This window comes from Tursiops truncatus, chromosome 2 (assembly GCF_011762595.2).
Source record: "Tursiops truncatus isolate mTurTru1 chromosome 2, mTurTru1.mat.Y, whole genome shotgun sequence".
NCBI classification, from domain to species: Eukaryota; Metazoa; Chordata; class Mammalia; order Artiodactyla; family Delphinidae; genus Tursiops; species Tursiops truncatus.
In genome coordinates, this window is record NC_047035.1 from 42,522,955 (window position 1) to 42,533,302 (window position 10,348).

Consider the following 10,348-nt stretch of genomic DNA (forward strand, 5'->3'; position numbering starts at 1 on the left):
CTCCCTCAGCCAGGGCACTGAGGCATAGAGACCCTGGTCGACAGGCCAAGCCATCTGCGTTGAGTCTCAGTGCAGGGCAGACAAGAACATAAACTCGACTTAGTTTTCTGCCACTGAATGCAAGGGACCTATATGGCTGCCTGAGTATAGAAAACACTAGCTGGCCTTCTCTACCTAACTTCCCAGAACCTCCAACCAGAGAAAAATGAATATACTGACATTGTCATCTTGGAGAATGCCATGTAGAGTTCAGCTGGTGGGAACAATTTAGTCACAAAGCCTGTACTAAAATTTCTGTGGAGAAGAATTGGCTATCTCACCAAGGCCCACCTCTGGACCCCATTATGATGAATTCAGCAGGCTTTTCTTAATAGGTTTCTGCTTGGTTGGTTGGTTGGTTGGTTGGTTTTATTCAGTGGGGGGTCATGCTGTCACTTTGTGGCTATCGCTGTTCAGTTTTAAAACATAAAGTACTTTCTTTATCCATACAGAAGACCAGTTGGCCTACAAGGCCATGCCCTAGAGTGGTGCTGTCCAATATGCAAGCCACTACCCACATGGCACTATGGAGCATTTGAAATGTAGCTAGACCAAACTGAGATGTTTTGTAAGTGTAAAATTCACATCGAATTTTGAAGACCTAGTACAAAAGAAAAAATAATATAGAATAGCTCGTTAATCATTTTAATAGTGATTGCATGCTGAAATGATAATATTTTGGATATATTGGGTTAAATAAAATGCATTGTTAAAATTAATTTTACCTGTTTCTTTTTACTTTTTTAGTGTGGCTGCTAGAAAATTTTAAATTACATATGCCATGAACATTTTATTTCTGTTGGAGAGTGCTGGTTTAAAAAAGGAAGATGTGGCACATATATACAATGGAAAATTACTCAGCCATTAAAAAGAATGAAATAATGCCATTTGCAGCAATGGACCTAGAGATTGTCATACTGAATGAAGTAACTCAGACAGAGAAAGAGAAATATCATATGATATCCCTTATAAGTGGAATCTAAAAAGAAATGATACAAATGAACTTACTTACAAAACAGAAACATACAGACTTAGAGAAGGAACTTATGGTTACCGGGGGGAGGGTGGGGGGAAGGAATAGTGAGGGGATTTGGGATTGACATATACACACTGCTATATTTAAAATGGATAACCAGTAAGGACCTACTGTATAGCACAGGGAACTCTGCTCAATATTATGTAACAACCTAAATGGGAAAAGAATTTGCAAAAGAATAGATGTATATGTATAACTGAATTACTTTGCTGTACACCTGAAAGTATCACAACATTGTTCATCAACTATACTCCAATATAAAATAAAAAGTTAAAAAATAATAAATTTTAGGGGGCTTCCCTGGTGGCACAGTGGTTGGGAATCTGCCTGCTAATGCAGGGGACACGGGTTCAAGCCCTGGTCTGGGAGGATCCCACATGCCACGAAGCAACTAGGCCCGTGAGCCACAACTACTGAGCCTGCGCGTCTGGAGCCTGTGCTCCGCAACAGAAGAGGCTGCGATAGTGAGAGGCCCGCGCACCACGATGAAAAGTGGCCCCCGCTTGGCACAACTAGAGAAAGCCCTCGCACAGAAACGAAGACCCAACACAGCAAAAATAAATAAATAAATAAAACTCCTACCCCCAACATCTAAAAATAATAATAATAGAAATTTTAAAAATGATTAGTGTTCATTAAATAAGTACCTGTGAATACCCACTCTGGAGCATCTTACATAGAAAGGTCCATGTGAGAAAGAGGTTTATCCTAAATGGAGTGCTGTATGTCAGCACGTCTGCCCTTATGTTTTTCAGTCTGGGGTTCCTATGTGACCCCACTTTTCATCTTCTGTCCACGAAGATTTAATACATACAGCATGTCTCCGCCTCCAGCTGTCCCCAGGGCTGCCCATTGTTATCCCTGTTCTGCTGCTCTTGCAGGCTCCCTGCTCATGTCTGTTGGAGCAGTCAATCCAGGAAACAAAGTGCCACAAGAGGGACTGTAGGAAAACATTTCTGAGTACTCTAGTGAAGGGGCAAATGCTCTTGGTCCTCCAAAGTATGCTTCTCCCAGCTGGTACCCTGGTGACTTTTCAAAGATTTTTGAGGGAAGAAAAATTGTTAGCCAAAAGACACAAATAGCAAGCTTGCTGGTTCTGAGACAAAGAGGCTGCATAGACCCCCTAGAGAATAGAGCCCCTGATCCCACCTGGATGGGTAAAGCCCATGGTTAGGCCACTAAGCCTTCCCCTCTGGCTAAATGGCTAATTATTTCTGATAACAGTGGTCTCTACTAACGCCTCACCTGCCTTACAGCAGAGCAGATCTATCAAGTGAGGAGGGTAGTAATTACTGGTGATACTTGCAAACACTCATTAATTAAGCTCCCGGGTCCTTAGGAGACAGATATGAGATACAAGGGGATCAACACACAACAATGCCGAAAGGAAGCTAATCATTTGAAAAGCAAAGTATGGTGACTGTTAATTTATAAAAGTAAAGTCAAAGAGTGTTGTGTTAAAAGTAAGACTCTAACACTTTACAGTTACACGTCTTCTGAAGTCTAAGAATTGTTTCTTGCCTTTTTTTCTCTCCTGTTAGCTATTATGACTACAGCTGAGAACTCTGTCTCCAAGAACGTGCTAATACATTTTCTGCCTCTGAATCTCCTTCCAGGCATCAATTTCTTATAGACGAGGGCTGTGTCATCTGCTATATTCCCTATAGTTCCTTGCATAATGGCAGGTACAGGGAATGTACATAATACATACAGATAGTTTGGTTACTTTTGTCTTCTGCTATACTGGTGACCTTCTCTTCATAGATGAATATCTTCAATATTTCACTAGGCCAAAGTTTCTTGAGCCAAACAGATCATCAGGTATGGTTAATATAATGAAATTTAAAGGCCTCCTGTAAACACTTCATGAATATTATATGTGCTACAATAAACAGTGAGACTTCTTGTTCTCAGGAAAGACTTCTGATGCTATTGAGGTTTCACTATAGAATTTATTCTATATTCTATAGGCTAAGGAAATATTACAGGGGAGAATGCAGACAATGTGAATTCAACTGTGAAATCACCTGGTTGACTACTCCAAGACTCTCAGAAACACTCTTTTTTCCTTTATGAAAGAAAATTTATAGAGTCATGATAGACAGAATGGTGGAGTGTTTCCTTTTTAAGACACAACTGGGGTTTAATTTTGAAGAGAAAAAAACAGATTTCAAAAGACAGACCCTGTTGGAAAATCACCAATTGGCCAGAGATAAAAATGTCTGTAACGGTTTAATTTTTCTCACTCCAGCTGGGAATTTTGTTGTTTTTTCTTTTTATATTTTCTGAATGTACTCAATACTTCTCCTAAAATAAAATCCCAAATTCTACTCCTGGATAATCTGAAAAAGAGATTCCTTTGATCTTCACAGTTGTTTTGACTTTTAAGAAAAAAAAGACAAGAAAATTTCAAAATAGTAAATCCCATATATATATATAGTAAATTCCTTCTTAAACAGTATTCCAAGAATCAGCAGCTAATTTTTTTAAAAATCTCACAAGAGAAAATTTGTTAGGAATAAAATTTTAAATATAGACATATAAACTCTATATCATATAAAAACTTTTTTTCATAGGGGCATCTTAAGAGGATTTACTCTCAATATGAGTGTGGAGTCCACTAAATCACTGCATACATGATTCAGGCCATCATTTTTTTTTTGCCTTAACTAACAAATAATCAAAAAGCACTTTATTTGTTGAAGTTTTAAAAATATATTTATCTTTTGAAATGAAAGCCCACACAGGCATGCACACACAAAAATACACAGTTCTGTACATTATCAAAAGAACAGTGGCATACTTATTGCCATGGTCTAATGTTTAATGACTTACATCCCATCTGCATCTTCAAATCCACATGCATTACAAAAATTCCAAGAAACCTCATCATAAAGACTCTATTACTGCATGGTTCCCACTATAAAACAGAACAGCACTTTGTAGTATTATAGCAGTTTTCACGCAAGAATAGAAATACTCTTATGATTCCTTTGTTTTCTTCCAGATACCCATAGAGGAAGGTCAATGATATATTCATCTTATTGAAACTCTTGTCCAGGAAAACATAAAACCAACAGAAAAGAGTGCTACAGTGAGCAAATTGAGGTGAGGCACTATTTTCTCAAGTTATTAAAACTTTTCCAAATTTTTTGATTGATTGAAAATGTAAAGTTCTAATTCCATCTTAACATTATTATCAGTGAATTATTTCTTATCCCCACCATTCTACCTTCAGCCAAAAGACACTCCTCACCCCAACTATTCTACCTGACCCTACATAGTCATTGAAAATATAAAATATAGAAACCTGGATGCTTCTCTTGTAGGACTGGGAGTATCCTCAGCTTACCCAAAGCTTGAGTGTCTTGGGGCAACTTGAAAGGCATCAGACAGCCTAAATGCCTGGGCCACAAAAGGGTCCCCAAATGAGAGTAAGGACAAGATGTTACTCCAACCAAATACCCTGATAAGTGTTTGTCCTTAACATATGGAGCATTTTTGAAAAGAAAACAAGAGGAGAGAAGAGAAGAGGAGAGGGAGTGCTCTCTTCGGCAGCACATATACTAAAATTGGAACGATACAGAGAAGATTAGCATGGCCCCTGTGCAAGGATGACACGCAAATTCGTGAAGTGTTCCATATTTTTGAGGTATCACCTCACACCAGTTAGAATGGGCATCATCAGAAAATCTACAAACAGCAAATGCTAGAGAAGGTGTGGAGAAAAGGGAACACTCTTGCACTGTTTGTGGGAAATGTAAATTGATAAGCCACTATGGAGAACAGTATGGAGGTTCCTTAGAAAACCAAAAATTACCATATGATCCAGCAATCCCACTACTGGGCATATACCCAGAGAAAACCATAATTCAAAAAGACACATGCACTCCAATGTTCATTGCAGCACTATTTACAATAGCCAGGTCATGGAAGCAACCTAAATGCCCATCGACAGATGAATGGATAAAGAAGTTGTATACATATATACATATGTATATACATATGTATACATATATACAACGGAATATTACTTGGCCATAAAAAGGAACGAAATTGGGTCATTTGTAGAGACGTGGATGGATCTAGAGACTGTCATACAGAGCGAAGTAAGTCAGAAAGAGAAAAACAAATATCGTATATTAACGCATGTATGTGGAACCTACAAAAATGGTACAGATGAACCGGTTTGCAGGACAGAAATTGAGACACAGATGTAGAGAACAAATGTATGGACACCAAGGGGGGAAAGCCGCAGGGGGGCGGTGGTGGTGGTGTGATGAATTGGGCGACTGGGATTGACATGTATACACTGCTGTGGATAAAATGGATGACTAATAAGAACCTGCTGTATAAAAAAATAAATAAAATTAAAGAGAAAAAAAAAAAAAGGAGAGGAAAGTGGAGGGGAGCCAAGAGAAAAGAAGGGAAGAGAGGAGAGGAGAGAATAGGAGAGATAAAGTTATAAAGTGAACCCCTGTCCCGATATGGACACATTTTTAGCAGCCATCCAGCAGAAGGGACATATTTTGGTCATTGCTAATCCTTAAAAATATCAGGCTAAAAAAATATATATATATATATATCAGGCTCAGCTCCTCTGTGACTTAGAGCAAAGTGTGTATGCCTAGAAACTAATCCTTTTCCACTTTAACTTCTTTTGTGAGCTTACCAAGCAATTATTCCATAATTTACCCAGCAAAATAATTCTATAGCCCACCAAGAAGAGACTAAGAAGGAAACAAATAATGTGTGTGTGTAAAGAAACTACATGTAAAATATACGTCCTATCCTTTTTTAAATTTTCTGGGTAAAATTTATGAACAGCTGGTATCTCTGAGGATAAACCATTTTGTGTTTGTAATATAAATATTCATTGATCTGGATGGGTATTTTCAGTGACCATATTAATAAAATACAAAATTTTTAAATCTTTGAGTTACATTTTTTTTCCAGAAAACAAACCCATATATCTCTACATCATTCTTACTGCCATTTCTTCTACCTGCTACAAAATGGTCAGGAAAGGGCACCCAGCCCAGTCTCAAGAAGGATGTTAAAAATGAGGGGGGGTGGGGTGAAATACAGTGTAGGATCTCAAGGTCTGAGGCCAGGGATTCACTGGGCATTAGGACAAAGCATTGTATTTCCAATGGCCTCAATTTCTTCCTCTCAAAATGATAACTAAAACCCATATATGATTTATTTCATCTGAAGCAAGAATAAACTTAATAAATTGTGGGAGAATATTTGGGGGGGTGTGGGACACAGATAGAATAAGAGAGACAAAAACAGCAATGTATACCACAAACATGCTTTCAGGTGGAAGCTGGTGGTCTGCCAGCCACATTTTGAGAAACATTGTCAACAGTGACTATTTTTTTCAGTTCATTCAACCTCTTTACACTTATTTTTATCATTGCTTCTTTAAAAAAAAGTTTTGTCAATAAAGGTGCTCCACACATGAGAAAATCAAGAAAATGTTCCCAAATCCCTTCTGAAAACTTTAAATAAACATTCCTGATGTTCTCTGTGTGGTTACCTCACCCTTGCATTCAACAGAGAAAGGCATCAATAATGCTTCAAGCATTTGCTGGGCAATGGGGTCTTAGAGGTGAAAAGGCAGACTTCCAGGGCCCTATGGTCTAATGGGAAGTGATAAATAAGTAAAAAAAGTAGTTTAAACACAATGGGATAAATATAATGCATGTAACTGGAGTCACATTCAACTTCCATATAGTAACTGCTTAGCAGAGCCAAAGACAAAGTTGAGCCAGGGCTCCATCTGTTTTGAGATGGTAGAAAATCAAGAAGATATTGCTGTCCTTTCCGAGACCATAATTCCTTTTCCTAGTGGAAACCGTGAAAATATAAGCCACTCACACCCTGATTTCTCAGTTCAGGAACTTTAATCCAAAAGCCATAAAATGAGGCAATTGCTATGCGGCCAAGTAAAAGCCTAAAAGAATATCTGAGTGTCTTCTGCCCTAGATCTCAGGAGCATGGTTATCCTTTGTGCGGTTAACTTTTCTCATGTAACAGGTCTTTACCATACCTGCTCTTGGATCTGGTACCTACCAAGATACCTGGGTTCTGTAAGGTAACCCAAGGATAAGTAGAAGAATAAACCCTTTTAATGGAATAACAAGGGGAATTGTTAGCAGAAAACTAACATTAGCAATCCAATTACTTAAATTTTCTATCCTAAGATTATCTTCAAAGAGAATGTTTCCCAGCCCTCCTCTTCATTTAGGACCCAAAGCCCCCATCTCGTTCCTGCTCCCACCCCCAGGAAAGCAAAGAATGTCAGACAACACTCCCCTGAAGCTAGACACAAAATTAGACAGAAAAGGTGGGAGGAAAGGAAGAATAAAGAAGCAGAGCACTAAGGAGCTGTAAGTCAAGGAAAGAGGCAGAGAGATTATCCAGGAGAGGGGACAAAAGAGAGTCTTAGTTACCCATATGGTTGACCACATGACATTCCCAGGCACTTAAGACTAAGGATAAGTTGAATTTTCTAATTCCCACCACCCTGAAAATTTGGAAGTAAGTAGAATATATCACTTGGATCTGAAATAGTACATTTGAAATGTTATTAGATTCCACGTGTGTGTTTGACTAACGGTGGACTCTTTGTTATTAACTATAGTACCTCTTTCTTCCAGAATAAGGAACATCAACTCCAGTGATATCTAATAGTCTTTGGCCAGTTCCTTAATCCAAGGGAATTTTGAAGTAACATACTATCAAACTATCAAACAGAGCTCTGGGGACATCTGGAGCAAATCCAGTGTTGGACAAGGGCCATCAGGGCCCTGTTGAGCATCACCATGGATCACTAGGCTGTCATTCTTAAACTGACCTATTAAGTTAGCCCCTGGTCTCTAGGTTGCCACCTTAGGAAATTATATTGCTTTGGTTTCACCTAAATTCTAAATAGTCAAGGACTCCCCTTGTGAAAGTTGTGAAAATGCCTATGCTCATGATCAATTTCCATGGGAACCATGATTAAGGCAGGTCAAGTCTAGGTTCATCTGACTCCTGACTCCATATTCTTTGAAAATATAAACAGGAGGGCAATATCTTCCCTGGTCCTCACTACTGTGAGTGGCGGGGGTAGAAACCTCCATTCTTCTTCCTTTCTCAACTCAATCCTTCCTTTTCTTTGTATCTGAATAGAGACAAAGACCCAGAGGTAATTCCATCTTCCCGCATTTAGTATAGAAACCACCTCTATCCTTGCCCTATGTCCTTCTACTTTTGCCTTCTCCAGTTTTTATCCATTCTTCCTCCAGGCATACAATGCTATGCCAGATATGTAATATGCTCAGTCAATAACATTGAAGGAAGACCTTGGTAGCTGATTTCCATGCCTCCCTTAGACAGGAAAGCCCTAGATTCTCCACCTTCACCCAGGCAGTAGGTTTTAGTCAAATCTCCACAGTAGGACAAGGGCAAAATATGAGGATATATAAGATGCTATGAAATAGAGATAAATAACTGAGGTATCAGTTGGGATTATTTGTGTTACAGGTGACAGAAAACCCAAAGTCAACTGGCTTAAGCAAAAGAGAAAAAAAGGGGTATTTTATGGGGTCACAGAACTGAGGGGTTAATATTGGATCTTGCCTGCTGAGGGGCTTGGTTCAGTCACAAACAATGTCTCTCTGGGCTCTTCCTTCCAGCTTTTCTTCCTCTAGATAAGCTCCAATTTTGACTCCATGGGATGCTTTCTAGCCACTGCAGGTTCATAGCTTCACAACCTCTAGTTCAATAACAAGAAACTCTGCTTCCCCAACAGCTCAAACAGCAGGACCAGAATTGAATTTCAGTTGACTTTGATTGGCCCACTTTTGATCACATGATCATGCCTGAAAATGGCTGTGGCCAAGGGGATGGACTACACAGATTGATTCAGCCTCAGTCCCATGCTCCACTCCCTGAGGCCCAGGGATGACATCAGTCTCACTTGAAGCACATGGACTGAAATGGGAAAGGGGTGCCATCAAAGTAAAACTGTGCCCCCAAAAAGGGTGTGCAGGTGCTGAACAGCAAAGTAAATGAGCATTCATTATGCTTCTCTACCTCTGCAGGGATGCTCAAGAAATGCTTCACAGAGGAGACTGGAAGAGACTTTGGAACCAAATTATGAAGGATAAGTAGGACTTTGGTAGGCCAGAGAAGGCTGGGATGAGTGTGGACAGGTCATCCAAAGCTAGGAGAACACTATGCACTAATGCAGTGGACAGAGAAAAAAGTCATGATTTTTTTCCAGGGAATTCTAGTTAGCTTCATACAAATGTGCCTGTGGCGGCAGGGGGATAACTGAAGCAATTAAGCAGGCTAATCACATTGGGCTTTATATACCATACACAGGAATTTACATTTTTTTATCCTTTACAGAGAGATGGGGAGCATTGAGAGATACCTTAAGCAAGCATTTGCTTTCTTGAGCTGGATGGAAGGTGTGTTGGATGGGTGAGACAAGGGCTGTGAAAGTGGGGCGGAATCTCAGTCAGAAACATCTCATATACAGTAAGTCCCCTCCACACGAACCTTCAAGTTGCGAACTTTCAAAGATGCGAACGTGCGTTCGCATGTCCAATCATGTAAGTTAGTTCACATGTCTGGCGTACATTGTCACGTGCGTGCATCCTCTACAAGTGGTTGTGCTTTTGTGTACTTTACTGTACAGTACTGTATAGAGTACAATAGTACAGAATCTTTATTTCAAGCCCAGGATGTCCGAAAGCAAGCATAAAAGCAGTGGTGATGTGGCTGGTACTGCTAAGAAGCGCCAAGTGATAACGATGGAAACAAAAGTGAAAATAATTGAGAGAGCGGAGCGAGGCCATTACCAGTAATGAGATTTGGAGGAAACTTTGCCCGCAGTTTGTTCATGATTTTTTGTGGATTTGAAAAGGTGGATGAGGAATCCAAAGAGGTCTTTAGCAACTTAGTGACACTCAGCTAGAAGCTAGAGCTAGATCTGCAAGAGGACGACTTCATTGGACTCCTTGCTGTGCAACACGAGGACCTTACTAATGAAGACCTGATGGAATTGGAGGCCCAAAGAAAGAACGAAAAGGGACAAGAGGAAGAAAAAGTAACTGAAGAACTGAAGAGATTCACGACACAGGAAATGGCAAGGGGATTTTCTTCATTTGAGGAGGCACTGTTAGTTTTTGAGGCAAAGGACCTGAACATAGAACGGTACACGAAGGTTGCAGCAGCCATTCAGAATGCAATCCAGTGCTACCATGTCATCTATGA

General features: G+C 39.7%; 1 non-coding gene across 1 annotated transcript; it reads left to right on the top strand.

Moving 5' to 3' along the window:
* Positions 1 to 4,617: 4,617 nt before the first annotated feature.
* On the top strand, positions 4,618 to 4,724 carry LOC117311504 (U6 spliceosomal RNA). The gene has a single exon (XR_004525699.1). It is a non-coding gene; the product is annotated as a U6 spliceosomal RNA (small nuclear RNA).
* Positions 4,725 to 10,348: the final 5,624 nt, after the last annotated feature.